Genomic DNA, 16007 nt, shown 5'->3' on the forward strand with positions numbered 1-16007 from the left:
CCCTGGGAGGCAGACATCATCATGCCCATTATACAGATGGAGAGTCAAGGCTCTGAGGTCACCAGAGAGTCAGAGGCTGAGCCAGACCAGAACCCAGAGCCCCAGACCTTTCCTGAGTATTCCTTCTAGAAATCCATGTGTGTACACATTCATGGATATCAGGGTGCGTGTTTCCACATGTGCCCCAGAGTTGCCCTGCAGTTGTTCCTGGATGCTGCGTGTGCAGACCCATAGGCTGGGCCAGGCCTGTTCCAGGCAGTTCCACCCCGTGGGAGGTGGGGGAGAAGGAAGGAGTGGAGAGGGAGCTACACCTACATTTTTGTGCTGCCCACTGATTTCAGCTGCTGCAGCTCAGGCTCCTGACTGCTGTGTACTTAGCTAAGTCTGAGTGACTCCATACACGGGCAGTGAGCTGGAACGCTCCCCTCCAAGCATCACAACTGTGAGTTCCTCTCACAGCTGGGATCCAGGTCTGCGGGAGCATCCACGGATCTGCGCGCAGAAACAAACGCATACACGCACATACACGTGCACACACAAACATGCACGCGTGCACACACAGGTGGCAAATTTTTTTCCCCACTCTGGTCCCAGTTTTCTCAGCAGTAAAATGGGAGACAATTCTCTTTGCCTTGCCAGAGGATCCTTTGAGCTCAGAGACATTGCAGTTAACTTCGCAAACTGTAAAGAACTGGGAAAGACCCTGCTGAGATAATGCTCGTCCACGTGAATGGCAGAGAATGGGACTTTTTTCCTTTTTCTCAAATAATAAAAGAAGCCATGTGAGCTGCCTTTAAAGAAGACTAGATAAATTTACTCTAGTTTTATCTTAATACAAAACTGGTGATTTCAACCTCAGAATCACACTATCCAGTGTGCCCTTCTCCTGCCAAATCTGGAATGGTTTGATTGCAGAGAATACCCTGACTCACAATTCAAAAGGAAGCTGATACAGTGAGGTGGTTAACAGAATGGACTCTGGAATCAGACTGCCTGGCTTCTAATCCCAGTTCTGCCACTTGCTAATTGTGTCACATTGCCTCGGACGTGTTATTAACTGCCTTGTGCCTCAGATTCCCCATCTGTCAGGTGGGATTTCACTGGATAGCTATGAGTATCTAGCTATCATTCAAAACTGTTCCATAAGAGTGGCTATTTTTGATGGACATATTCAAGGTCACTCAGAGATTCATTGCCAGTGCCAAGGCTAACCCAGAGCTCTCCTGTGTTCCCTCCATTCTACACTGGCTTTGAGAGAACCCTCTGTTTTTGGAGGGAAGACAGGTACTCTGCCCCAACTCCCTGCCCACAGCTTTGTCTAAGGTCCCATGGGAGGTTTTAATGAGGGAAACTCAAACTCTCACTGGTTAAAGGCAAAAGGTGGGGCTTTCTACTCCACCCTCTACCAGTGATAGCATCAATATCACCGTCATCTGTGCCTGGACACCAATGTCTTGTGGCAGAGGGTTTGAAACCCTGAGGGCTGTAAGGACTCAAAAATTTATTGGAAAAGGAATAAACTAAATGAAGAGTTGGGCTCCAATTTCTGCTCTGCCCTGACAAGCTGGATGACCTAGGCAAGTCACTTCATCTCTCTAAGCCTTTGGAGAGAACATTGGTTGCAGTTCTTAAGGCTAGGATTTGATAGGATCAGAAATGTCACACTCCCAGGGATGTTGATAAAAAGCATTTGCTCAGCTTGGTGAAAGTGTGAGGAGAAATCAAACATGGAGACTGGCTCTAACCTGCTATGCTGCCAAGAGCCATCCTAAGACCTCATTATTGAAAAATGACTTATGACGGTAATTTTATTTGCAATTCAATCACAACACAAGAAGCCAAGACACAAAAGATCAAGTCATGGAAGCTGTCTGTTCTGAAGGCGGCTGCCCAGAGGGTGAAAACTGGTGAGGCTTCAGGCTGTGAGTGAGCACTGTGGTAAAAGGGCTAAGCACGTGGCTTTTGGTGTTAGCCAAACCTGGGTTTGAATCCCTGCTTGGTCACTTACTAACAGCTGATTGACCTTACATAAGTCCCTCATCCCTCTGCATCTCAGCTTCCTCATCTGTAAAATGGGCATGATAATCATGGCCCACATGGCTGTGTGCAGGATTCCATAAGGTGAGGCAGTGGAAAGCTCCCAGCACATAGTAAGCTCAATAAATGGAAGATGTTGGTCTCATTTCAGATTCTCTTGCCTTGGTGTGAGAGAAATAAAACTCAAGTCGTTTTATTTCTTAACAAAGAAAGCTTAAGCAAAGAAGGCGTTTTATTGTTTTAAGTAACCAAGAAGGGCAAGGGTGGAGCTGGCCTCAGGGAGGTCTGGTACCAGGGACTCGGACACCAAGACACTTTCTTCTCAGCTTCTCATCTCTAACTGTTGGCTTCATTTCATCCTGCCACAGACAGGCTTCTCCATGGGTGTGGATTTGTCTTCCACAAGCTCTCCATCACATCAGGAGAGGATTCTTTCCCACCAGCTAAAAGAAACCCCAAGAAAGGACTCCAATTGGCCTGGTTTGGGTCACATGATCATCCTTGGACCAATCACAGTAGCCAGGAGGTTGGAGCCCTCTGATTGGCTCAGCTTGGGTCATGTGCCTAAGGCCTCAAGGGGTGTTTCTTCCTGGAATAAACAGAGGAAGGGGGTGCTGTGCAATTTTCTCCTTAGAGACACCAACGTGTGGGTGGAGTTGGCGAACCGTTCTCTGCACCAGCTGCTGGGGATGGCATGAAGCCACTTCTTACAAGTGCTACATCCTCTTAGCGTGTCTCTGGTGCCATGTTTATCCTAAAATGTACTCTTTGTAGAAACAGCTCAACTTAATACAGCTTAATGCTACCCAAATCCACCATCTTCAGCTGCTGTTTGCAGAGCTTATGCAGTGCTCACAGCAGATGGAGCCCAGGCATGATGGCAGTCTCCCTGGAGGGCAGAGTGAATCTTTCCCTGCCTCTACTCACTCATCTCCAGACAGTGGGACCCTTGCCTCTGGTTCTGCCACTGATCCCGGGCTGCAGATCTCAAGGAGACTGGGAGTTCTGTACTTAAAGTAAAAAATGATAGCACTAGAAGGGACCCCATTTCACAGGTGGGGAGACTGGCCCATTTCACAGGTGCGGAGACTGAAGGCACAAGAGGACAAGCAGCCTGCCTATCCAAGGACACAGAGCTCCTTGGGGAACTGTGTCATCATCAAGCACCCTCAGCCTGTGGATATGGTAGGTCCTCAATAAAGGAATATTCCTGGCCTCCTGATTCCCAAGCCCATATCATTCTGCTTCCTCTTGAGCTTAAAAAATCTTAATTTCTAGATCTAAAGTCCTTTCCCATTCTAAGGGGGATGGGTCCTTGGCCAGGAAAGGTAGGAATGACCAAAATGTTCACAATCCTAGCTGAAGTGACTGAGAAGTGGTGTGTGGTATTAGGGACAGGCAGATGGTGAGGAACAGATGGGAGCAAGGTGAATATACTCATCATCTTTTTACAATTTATGATTTGGTCCTGTGTGTGATAGGCAGGGCAGGGGTTCCATTCCCATCTGCTGGATCAGAAGACTGAAGCTCCAAGAGGGCAGGTGACTTACTCAACCTTCCTTCCCTTCCAGCAAATTGTGGAGGCACTTAGACCCCTTCTCAGGTTTTGGAGTTTCAGCTTCTGGCTCACCAGCCCTCTGTAGCATACACTTTGGTAGCTCACCCACATGCGCTCAGCCCCTGCCGCTCTGCCTGGGGGCTCTACCTGCTGGTCATTCCCAGCACAGGCCAGACATGCTAGGGAATTGAGAGTCCCCTCCCTGGCCGCAGTTTTCCACTGGTGGCTGACACGAGTTGGGGGATACATACCCCAGCTGCCTGGCCCCTCAGGTGGGTCAATGCCAAGGCTGTACACACTGGTTCCCAGAGCCCCCAGCATAATCAAGCTCCAGTTACTAACAGGGGCCACTTGCTTGATAATGTGCCATTCACCGTGCTCTTCCCCTTCCCTGCTTTACTTCCAGGCTCCCTGGCAGCATTTCCTGGGAACCCCTCCCAAATAAACTACTTGCACTTGAATCTTTGTCTTAGAGCCTCCTTTTAAGTCACCCAAACTAAGAAAATCATCTTCTTTGAAAAAAAGAGGGTGGACCTATTATCTAAATAATGACAGATACAGACTATAAAAAGTAAATTCAAGTCAGGTCTAGAATGCCACAATGCCTGCCTGCCCCTTTCCCGGCTCCACCCTCACCAGTCCTGCAAGTTTCTCCACCACCCATTAAGGAGGTCATTATGTGTGAGGGCATCACAGGTCATGCTACCAGTACCATGCAGGGCTGACTCCATCCCTGAGCCCTGGGTGACAGTTTCCCATGGCTCTGACAAGGTGTCAGGAGTGAGTCGGCACACGCTCTGCCTTCTCAGGCAGGTGGCTGGTCTGTCCTGATGCCACACATGAACCCAGCCTCATGTCACCCCGTTCCAGGACTGACCCTCTCCCTAGGATGACCTATGCCCAGGCCTGAGAACTAGAGTCATGGAGTGGGTCATGGAATGCCGGAGCAGGAGACAGTCACAGGGACTGGGCTCCGCGTCTAACCCACCCATGGCAGGGGGAGGAGCTGAGACCTGGGGGCACAAGGTCTGTCCAAGGTCACACAATGCATCAGGAGTGGAACAGCATATGAACCCAGGCTTTCTTCCTTTTATTTCCAGTTTGATGCATTTGCTTCTCATCATCAGACTGTAGGGAAAGAGGAGAGGGGAGCAGGGCAGAAGAACAGGAGCATTGGATTGAAGGCAGGTGGACCTCGGCTTAAAACCTGCTTTCGCCGACCGTTGGCTGTGTGACCTTAAGCGAGTTACTCAGTTTCATGTGCCTCAATTTCCACGATTGTAAAGTCAAGGTTCCATTACCTTTCCAACAGTGCTATTGGGAGGCTCAGCAGAGATAACCGAGGTGGAAGGCACCTGGTAATAAGAGATGCTCAATAGACACCAGGTGACTCTGAGTCTAAAAGGAGATTCCTCCCATGGTACAGGCTCTCACGTGGGTTAAACTCCACAGAGAGTTTATATAGAAGTGTCCTCACCATCTTCATCATCACTTCTAGAAAGTCTATAGCACAGTCTAGTGCAGAATTTCCAGATGGTGTCCTTTAGAGTTAAGTGCTACTGCTGTGTGAGAAAAGGTGCCACGTGAAAAAAGAACTGCACTGCCGAGTACATTTGGAAAGGGTGGCATTAACGTCGACCAGGTTCACAGGCTGCAGGACCTGTCATGGCCTCTGCTCCTAGATGTGCTTTGTTCACATGCAGCATCTCCCAGCGCATCTGACCGTATAACTCTTTGTCAGGAGCATTAAATGTCTCCCAGTAGTTGGGAATGCTCCAGGAAGCAGTTTGGGAAACAGTTGCTGTCCAATGGAAAGGCCACCTGACTGAAGTCAGTTACTGTCACTTATTCATGTGACCTTAAACATGTTCCTGACCTGTATGGGCCTCAGTTTCCCCAACTGCAAAAAGAGAGGGGGAAGTGGAATCCCTAAGGCTGCTTCCAGTTCTGATGTGCTGGGATCTTGAAGCTCTTCTCCTCTACCATTAGCTCCCTGCTTGTAATACTAGTTCACCCAACTCTGGCCAAGGACGGTGCTGGGAGAAGGGCAGAGGGTTCCAAGAGGGCACCAGCAAGCAACCCCACGGCTGGTCTCAAATCTGCCCTTCAAACGTAAGTGGAACTGTGCTGGGTAGGGTGCAACCAGCCTCCTGCCTGGAGAGAAGACAGGAGAGCTGCTGTCTTCCCCTCCTTCCTCCTCTGCCCTGCTGCCGGGACAGTCAGCCGCTGGGGGATTAAGAGTGGGCCCAGCGCCCATTCAAGCCATTCAACAAGACAGGAAGCCAAGCGCGCTCTTGCCCGCCCGTCTCTGCTGGGCAGGTCGGCAGGATTACACACATTGTCCTGGGGAATCACACAAAGGGAGGCCCTGCCCATCAGGAAAGGCCGTGTCCAGGCGGGTATGCACCGCCCGATGGCTGGGGCGGGCTGCTGGGCTGCAGCGCTAATCCTCTCCTCCATCAAGCCACAGGCTGCACCCTCACGGTGCCCAGAGCTGCCCTTTACCTGCACAGTGAGTGGTTCTGGGCTCCCAGGGGTACAATGGGTGCCATCCATTACAGTGCCTCCCAAGACAAAGTCCCTGCATCCACACGCGAAGTTTCAGCCTGCGCGCAGGAGCCTTTTCTGAGCACAATGCAGAGACCTGCACAGAGGGCAGGCAGACAGGCAGGCGGGTGAGGACAAGTTCACCTCTCTGAGCCAGAGGCTCCTGAAGGCCTCTGGGGAACAGGCATGTTCATTTTCTCTACCTTCTTACAGCCACCATCTAATCCTTAACCTGGACCTGGCTTTGAAGGTGACTCGAACACAGACATGTCCCTGTCAGCTCCCAAGGGCCAATGGGCCAGATGTGACTGGACAGCCAGGCTCTGTGCAGGTGGGTCCCACCTGGCCACTTGAAAACATGGGCATTCACCATCTGGGATCCTGTGATTTGCGCTCCAGGTGATGCTGGGTGCCCTGAACTTCACTCATGCCTAATTTCAGCCATATCCGTGTACACCCGCGCTATTACTGATAATGTTTTTCTTTTTATCAACTTGCTTTTTAAATTGAAGTAACTTCTTTAGCCTTTTGCTAAGCTATAATATCTATGAAATCATGGGTCTTACATGCTAGTAGTTCCTAATACAATAAAAATAATTTCCCAAACATAAAAAAAAAAATGGTATGTCCTTAGACTACCTAAAATCAGCTTGGGAATTATCAGTGGTAAGTGACATAGAGAGAATGAGATTGGATAGTCTCTAAGCCCCCTTCAACTTTGGGGAGCTGGGATTATAGGATACTGAGAATCCTCAATGCCACTGATTCCAAAATTCTCCACAGTCACCTAAGCCAGACCCTCAAGAGTCCTTCCAGACTCCCCCGATGCAGTCGCTAGGCAGTCCTGCCTCCTGAATACCTCGCCCATCCCCAGGGCCACTGCCTTGGTTCAGGCTTTCACCCACTCTCACTCGAATGCCTGGTAGCTCCTGGCTGGTCCGCCTGTACCTCCTGACTGCCTCTACTCCCTCTCCACCCTGCAGCCAGAGCACTCTTTTGGCCATGCATATTAAAGTACCTGGAACACGGGAAACACTCCACTAATGATAGCTACGATATTTTTTAAGAATACAAATCTAATCACGTCTCTTTACTGCTTAAAAGCTTTCCATGGTTTCCCCATAGACCTCAGGATAAATGGAAACTCTGTAACCCAGTATGGAAGGCTCTTTCTGATCTAGCCCCTACCTAATCCTTTGGCTGTGTTTTCCGTCACTTCCCAACTCTATCCCTGTGTTTCAGTGAAACCAGAACACTGAGGTGTCCACGTGTGCCATGCTGTTTCATGCCTCTGTGCTTTTGCTGATTCTGTCTCTTCTGCCAGGAATGTTCCCCCTTCCCTGACTGCCACCTCTTCCTCAGAAGTCTAGCCAATTTAGGATCTTACTAAATTGCATCATCCTCTCTGTATCAGTTAGCTTCTGCTGCATAACAAACCAAAACATAGTGGTTTAAAACAAAAAACACTGATTATTTCTCATAAGTCTGTGGATTGGGTGGATGGTTCTTCTAGTCTAGGCTGACTCAGCTAGGGACAGATGGTCTGGAGTGGCCTCACTCACATGTCAGCAGCCTCAGCTGGTATGTCTGGGATAGCAAGGATGGCTAGAGTCTCTCTGGACATGATCTCACCCTCCAGGAGGCTAGTTTGGACTTGTTTACATTGTGGACTCAGGTTCCCAGCAACAAGAGAAAGGGCAAGCCCCAGTGTGCAAGTGCTTATGAAACCTCTGTTTACATCACATTTGCAGATGTTCACTGGCCAAAGCAAGTCGCCAGATTCAAGGGGTAGAGAGTGGAAGAGCAGCAAAGTCATATTGTAAAAGGAGTGCATATTAGCATTGGAGGCAATTATGCTCTTTTATAAAATCCCGCATTTTCTGAAATTTTCTACAGTGAAAAACCCTTGTCTTCCTGGTACATGTTTTCCCCTTATTCTGGTAACATCACCCTCCTTTCTCTTGAAGAACTAGTCCCTCCTCACTTCAATCAAAATCCCTCCCCCAGCCACAGTACCTCATCTCCTGGGCTATGGTGATTGGCCCAAAGGTCAGGCACATGACCCAACAAAAGCCATTCAGTATTCTTCCCTAGGATTTTTAAATTGGAGCTGGAAGTAAAGAACCCTCTCCTCTCCATTGAGGAAGCTGGGAAGACACGCCCAGAACAACCAGCAATCATGAAGCTGCCAAACCTACATGAAACCATATCCTAACCATCCCAGGGTTTGCTCACAGGAACCAATTAATGCCCCCTATTTGCCTAAGTTGATTAGAATATCTATCACATGCACCCAGAGTCCTGACCACCTCACCTTTCCTGTCCCAGGCAGGAGTGACAATACCTCCTCCTTTGTTCCACTATTATACCTATTATACCTGGGGTTCACCTCAATTATCAATTGTTGGCTACATGACATCAGTCAAGAAACGGTAGAGCAGCTGACCTTCGGCAGCCAGGAAGGTCACCAGCACTGCACAAAAGATATCACCTTCCCAATGTTTCTGTTCAAAGGAGAATTCTTTTTCAGCTTGGATTCCAACCAGGAAATTATTCTTCCAACCAAAGGAAGCAGATTATAACTCTCAGAATTGTCACATCCCTGCAGAAAACAGGGAGATTTGGAGCAGGCAGCTCACATTAGGAGAAGGGAAGCCATCCCCAGATGGAGGCAGAGGCAGGGCGCTGGAATCTTGAAGAGTGAACAGAGGAAATAGAAGTCTTCTCTAGGAATAAACTAACAAACGCTTGCACTTGTCACAAGCTCTGAGTAATGTCATAAGACAAGCCTAAAGATGTTCTTTAAATATTAATGAAGGCCATGAGACAAGAAAATATCACCCTCTTGCAGGCGGCACAGGAATCCAGAGGAAGATGTGTGAACTTGGAACAAGACAGACCCATAACGGACCTGAAAGGAGGACCTTCCTTAGTTAAGTTGATCTTTGGAGACCGGGACACACTCTCAAATACTAGGGTTTCTAGAGGCATGCCTGAGGGATTATACTGTACCTCCAGATGTACAGCATTTACTTGCTGGGTCTCGGCATCAGGACATTGTTTGATAGGACCGTATGCCCTTACTTACCCACAAAGGAGAGCTCTTGTGTGTAATCCTATTTCTGGCACCCAGTGAGTTGTACTCCAGCTACCCTCAATCCCATAATCTCTCCAGCTCAATCTTCCAACCACATCCGGAATTACTGTAGCTGAAATTGAGCTTATACCTTTGTGGTACTCCAGTGTACACTGGTTAGGAATTGCTGCCTTAGCTGTACAGCTAAGCCAATGAGACCTTCTGACAAGGAGCTGGATGTTTATGTCAGAGCTCATGGATTTGCAGTATACTGTACACACTCTCATGCATAAATAAGTATATTAAAATATATGTAATTCGTGCTTAATAATATGCTTCAATCTTTTTTAGTAGTCCACTTATCTTAAAGAAAATTTTAAATTAAGGTATTAACTGCGGGCTTCCCTGGTGGTGCAGTGGTTAAGAATCCGCCTGCCATGCAGGGGACACGGGTTCGAGCCCTGGTCCGGGAAGATCCCGCATGCGGTGGAGCAACTAAGCCCATGCGCCACAACTACTGAGCCTGTGCTCTAGATCCCGCGAGCCACAACTACTGAAGCCAGTGAGCCACATCTACTGAGGCCTGCACACCTAGAGCCCATGCTCTGCAATAAGAGAAGCCACCGCAATGAGAAGCCCGCGCACCGCAAAGAAGAGTAGCCCCCGCTCGCTGCAACTACAGAAAGCCCACGTGCAGCAACGAAGACCCATCACAGCCAAAAATAAATAAATAAAATTTATTAAAAAAACGGTATTAACTGCATACAGTAAAGTACTGGAAGTGTCCTATATCTTGATCTTGGTATACGTTTATATATTCCTATATATGCTCATAGATTCCTGGCTTCTTTTGTTCAGCATATTGTTTCTGAGATTCATTCATGTTGTTGCATATATCAGTTGTTTGTTCTTTGTCGTTGCTGAGAAGTATTCCATTGTGTGAATATATTGTAATTTGTTTATAGACACTAGGACACCTCCAGTTTAGGGATATTATGAATAACACTGCTATGAATCATCTTGTCTTTTGGTGAACTACATTTCTCTTTGGTTTATATTCAAGAGTGGAAATTCTGGATCATAGGATAGGTGTATATTTAGATCTAGTATGGGATTTTAATAAATTACTGAGGTTTTTTTCCCTTCATAAAGTCCCTCCAGGTACTGTTATATGCAGGCTCCCAGACTGAGATGGACTCTACCTGAACTTCAGCCTATATTCTGGTGTTCTAGACTGGCCCAACCAGATCAGCAGCTCCCTTTGCAGAATGTTGTCTTAATAAAGCATTTTTGTACCTTGTCTGTGCTACAGACCACACAGGCACTGTCTCACAGTCCACTGTAAACATTGTTTTATATTCCACAACCCCCTCCAATCCCCACAAGACTGAATGCTCTCTGAAGGCAGATACTCTGCCATCCCTATAATCTCCCTTACTTGGCATGCAATAGATAATTAATGTCTAAAGATTAAATAATAATAGCTAGTTTATTAGTTAGCTGTTGCTGTATGCCAAATTACCCTAAAGCTTAGTGGCTTAAAACCACATTTGTTCTCTCAGAGTTTCTATAGGTCAGAGAGCCAAGAGTAACTGAGCTGAGTGGTCTGACTCAGAGTCTCTCATGAGATTGCAATCAAGGCACTGACCAGAGCTGCAGTCATCTGAAGGCTTGACGGGGACTGGAGGAGCCTCTTCCAAATTCACTTACTGCTGCTGGCTGATGTCTGGACACCTCAGTTCCTTGCCACAGAGTCCTTATGACATGAAAGCTGGCTTCCCCAAAGCAAGTGACTAAAGAGAGAGAGCAAGGGCCAAGCTGCCTTGTCTTTTATGACCTAGTCCTTGAAGTCACACGTGGTTACTTCTGCTTTATTCTATTCATTAGAAGTGAGGCACTAGATCCAGTCAATATTCAAGAGGAGGAGAATTAAGCCTCACCTCTTGAAGGAAGGAATATTAAAGAAGTTGTAGACGTATCCTAAAACCATCATCTCTAATAGTAGCTAACATTTACTGAGTGGTTACTATGTGCCAGGTGCTACACTGTGTGTTTTTACAGAGCATTTTGTTTAATCCTTATTACAATCCTACAAGGGAGATACTATCCTCAGTTTTTCAGGCAAGAAAACTGAGGTGCTGAGAGACTAAGGAATTTGCCCAAGGTCCCACAGCCAATGACAGAGCTAGGATGGGAACCCAGGAGTTAGACTCCAGAGCTTTTGCTTCTATAACCACTAAGTTATATAATGAACGAGAGATGGTGGATGATTTTATGAGTCTAGGTTCTCAGATGGAGTGGTGGGCCAAACGGTGGCACCAAAGATATGTCCATTTCCTAATTTCCGGAACCCATGAATATTACCTTTCATGGCAAAAGATGTGATTAAGTTAAGGATCTTGACAGGAGGAGCTTAATCCCGGATTATCTACGTAGACCCTACGTGCAATCATATGTATCTTCATGAGAGCCGGAAGGAGTTTTGACACAGACAGAAGAGGAGAAAACACACAGGAAAGGTGAGGTGAAGACAGAGGCAGGGATTGGAGTGATGCAGCCCCAAGCAAAGGAATGCCAGCAGCAACCAGAAGCTGGAAGAGGCAAGGAATGAATTCTCCGCTAGGGCCTCCAGAGGAAGCACAGCCACGCTGACACTCTGATTTGAAACTTCTGGCCTCCAGAACTGTGAGAGAATACATTTCTACAGTTTTAAGCCACCAAGTTTGTGGTACTGTGTTACAGCGGCCACAGGAAGCTAACATAGATGGCAAAATGTGTTCTACCTCCCTGTTCACCAGTGTTCCTCCTGAGGACTGGAACGGGGTGTCACAGGCTTGTTAGCGTGGTTCTCATCTTTGGATCAACTTGGCATCAACTCATCCTGAAACAGCAGAAGAAAAATTAAACCCGGGTAAAAAAGAGGAAGAAAATTGTATAAAAACTACCTATATTATTATTGAACTTAAATTTTACCCTGATCTTCCTGGTAGCTGAGGCTAAAAGAAAATCAGGATGGATTATATAATTTTCATTTTCTGATAAAAAGGAATCACATCTGTTCTTCAAGAAACACGCGTCTTTCCCTCATATTATATTCTAAGAATAACTGAGCAAGTATATCTTCATACACTGGACAAAACAAGAGATAAAATGTCAACAGTAACTTAAGAAGACCGAGGGACTGTCCTCATGTGGAGGTTTCTCGTGTAATCCTTGGATAAAAACTACAGCCCAAAAGAGAAACACAGTTCAACATCCTGGCCACACAGGCTGGAATCCAGGAATGAGAGCTCACATGGATACAGGGTGCCAGAGTTCACAAAGTACTTTGATACCCATCATCCTATATGTGCTCAAACAGTTCCTGAGAGCCAGGCAGGGCAGACAGTATAATCTGCATTTTCAAATGTATAAACCAAGGCCCAGAGAAGTGAAGAGACTGTCCCAAGGTCACAAAGCTGGTGACTGGCGGGGCTGGGTTTCAGTGAGACTCCAAGAACACATCTCCAGGCATGCTGGCTCTACTTAGTCTACAAGCCTCCTACTGTTCTCCAAGGATTGCATGCCCGTCTGTCGTATCTCTCCAAGCACACTGAGCCTTTGGAGGAAGGGTCCTCCTCTCATACTTCTTGGGAAGCCCCTGCTACCTGCCCAGGGCTGGTCCTGAAAGATATCCCACCATGTGTCAGGCCCTGCCCCAGAGAGACCATGCCCCACCCCACCCTGGCCTGCTCTTTTAGTCAGTTCCCAAGCCAGCTGAGAACAGGTGCCTAAAGGAGAGGAATTGAGGATGGGATTGTGGGGTTCAAACCCAGTACCTCACAGAGGGATCTAGGAGTGAGCACAATGCCCAGTCCGGCCAGGGCGCTGTCCACCCCGCAGTGCTGACCTGCCCCTGGTTGCTGGGACCCCCCAGGGAGACGGGTTTGGCCTTCCCATCTCCCAACCCTCCACGACCAGCGGCTGAGACATTTTGTCCCCTCATGGACCAGGAAGAGAAAGAGAAGGAAGGGCTGACCACTTCTGCTCTTCTCGCTCACTTTCTCCCCACCCATGCCCTTTGGTGCCTCTTTTTCCCTGATTCATCCTCTTCCTCTGCTTTCACCCCATTCCAGCCTCCTTGTCTTTCCTCTGGAGTCACTTTCTTTCCACTTCCCTCATCCCTATCCTCTCTCTCTGTTCCTTTCCTCCTCCCTCTTTATTTTTTTTAATTGCAGTATCGTTGATTTACAATATTATATTAGTTTTGGGTGTACAACATAGTGATTCAAATTTTTTATAGACTATACTCCTTTTAAAGTTATTACAAAATAATGGCTATATTTCCCTGTGCTGTATAATATATCCTTGTTGCTTATTTATTTTATACATAGTAGTTCGTCTCTTAAACCCATACCCCTATCTCACCCCTCCCCCCTTCCCTCTCCTCACTGGTAACCACTTGTATGTTCTCTATATCTGTGAGTCTGTCTCTGTTTTATTTTACACATTCACTTGTTTTATTGTTTTAGATTCCACATATAAGTGATAACACAGAGTATTCATATTTCTCTGTTTTACTTATTTCACTAAGTATAATACTCTCTTGGTCCAGCCACATTGTTGCAAGTTGCAGAATTTCATTCTTTTTAATGGCTGAGTAATATTCCATTATGTATATATACCACATATTCTTTAACCATTCATCTGTTGATGGGTACTTAGGTTGTTTCCGTATCTTGCTATTGTAAATAGTCCTGCTATGAACAATGGGGTGCGTATATCTTTTCGAATTAGTGTTTTCATTTTCTTTGGATATATAGCCAGTAGCAGAACTGCTGGCTGATACAGTAGTTCTATTTTTTATTTTTTTTAAGAACCTCATACTGTTTTACACAGTGGCTGCCCCAATTTACAATCCCACCAACAGTGTACTACGGTTCCCTTTTCTCTGCATCCTTGCCAATATTTGTTATTTGTAGACTTTTTTAAAAAGAAATTTACTTATTTATTTATTTTTGGCTGCATTGGGTCTTCGTTGCTGTGTGCGAGCTTTCTTTAGTTGCGGTGAGCGGGGGTTACTCTTCATTGCAGTGCTAGGGTTTCTCATTGAGATGGCTTCTCTTGTTGCGGAGCACAGGCCCTAGGCGCACGCAGGCTCAGTAGTTGTGGCACACGGGCTTAGTTGCTCCACAGCATGTGGGATCTTCCCAGACCAGGACTCAAACCCGTGTCCCTGCATTGGCAGGCGGATTCTTAACCACTGTGCCACCAGGGAAGTCCTATTTGTAGACTTTTTGATGACATCCATTTTGAGAGGTGTAAGGTGATATCTCATTGTGATTTTGATTTGCACTTCTCTGATGATTAGCAGTGTTGAGCAGTTTTTCATGTGCCTGTTGGCCATCTGTATATCCTCTTGGGAAAAATGGCTATTCAGGACCTCTGCTCATTTTTAATTGGGTCATTATATATTGAGTTGTATGAGCTGTTTATAGATTTTGGATATTAACCCCTTACCAGTCATAACATTTGCAAATATTTTCTCCCATTCAGTAGGTTGTCTTTTCATTTTGTCGGTGGTTTCCTTTGCTGCGCTAAAGCTTTTAAGTTTAATTAGGTCCTCTACAATGAGGTACTACCTCACACCAGTCAGAATGGCCATCATTAAAAAGTCTACAAATAATAAATGTTGGAGAGGGTGTGGAGAAAAGGGAACCCTCATACACTGTTGTGGGAATGCAAATTGGTGCAGCCACTATGGAAAACAGTATGCAGGTTCCTTAAAAAACTAAAAATTTTGTTGCCATATGATCCAGCAATTCCATTCCTGGCCATATATCTGGACAAAACTGTAATTTGAAAAGATACATGCACCCCTATGTTCATAGCAGCACTATTTACAATAGGCAAGACATGGAAACAACCTAAATGTCCATTGACAAATGAATGGATAAAGATGTAGTATATATATACAATGGAATATTACTCAGCCATAAAAAGAATGAAATAATGCCATTTGCAGCTATATGGATGCACTTAGAGATTATCATACTAAGCTAAGTAAGTCAGAAAGAGAAAGACAAATACCATATAATATCACTCATATGTGGAATCTAAAATATGACACGAATGAACTTATCTACAAAACAGAAATAGACTTACAGACATAAAGAACAGATGTGTGGCCCCACCAGGGTAGGGGGCAGGGGAGGGATGGATTGGGAGTTTGGGACTAGCATATGCAAACTATTATATATAGAATGGATAAACAACAAGGCCCTATTTTTGTTTGTTTTTTGTTTCTTGCGGTACGCGGGCCTCTCACTGTTGTGGCCTACTCCCGTTGCGGAGCACAGGCTCCAGATGCGCAGGCTCAGTGGCCATGGCTCACGGGCCCAGCCGCTCCGCGGCATGTGGGATATTCCCGGACCGGGGCACGAACCCTTGTCCCCTGCATCGGCAGGCGGACTCTCAACCACTGCGCCACCAGGGAAGCCCAACAAGGCCCTATTTTATAGCAAAGGGAACTATATTCAATATCCTGTAATAAACCATAATGGAAAAGAAAAAAAACATTTAATAAAATTTAAAAAAAAATTTAATTAGGTCCCATCTGTTTATTTTTGTTTTTATTTCTTTTCCCTTAGGAGACAGATAAAATATATATATATATATTGCTACCATTTACATCAAACAGTATTCTGCCTATGTTCCCTTCTAGGAGTTTTGTGGTTTCAGGCCTTTCATTTAGATCTTTAAACCATTTTGAGTTTATTTTTGTATACGGTGTGAAGAAATGTTCTAATC

The 16007-nt window shown here is 46.2% G+C and overlaps 2 protein-coding genes and 1 pseudogene across 4 annotated transcripts in view; all 3 read right to left on the reverse strand.

The window, feature by feature from the left end:
• The window catches only part of XPA (XPA, DNA damage recognition and repair factor), a 94637-nt gene extending 82538 nt beyond the window's left edge, over nt 1–12099 (reverse strand). Inside the window, exon 1 of the mRNA XM_073806326.1 lies at nt 12002–12099. The gene's annotated coding sequence lies outside the window, so the exon portion shown is untranslated. The remainder of the gene's footprint in view (nt 1–12001) is intronic.
• Nucleotides 1–16007, reverse strand: part of TRMO (tRNA methyltransferase O) — a 226826-nt gene that overhangs the window by 60171 nt on the left and 150648 nt on the right. The window lies entirely within an intron of this gene.
• The window catches only part of LOC141278992 (nucleophosmin pseudogene), a 206643-nt pseudogene that overhangs the window by 60171 nt on the left and 130465 nt on the right, over nt 1–16007 (reverse strand).

This window comes from Tursiops truncatus, chromosome 6 (genome assembly GCF_011762595.2).
Source record: "Tursiops truncatus isolate mTurTru1 chromosome 6, mTurTru1.mat.Y, whole genome shotgun sequence".
Lineage (NCBI taxonomy): Eukaryota > Metazoa > Chordata > Mammalia > Artiodactyla > Delphinidae > Tursiops > Tursiops truncatus.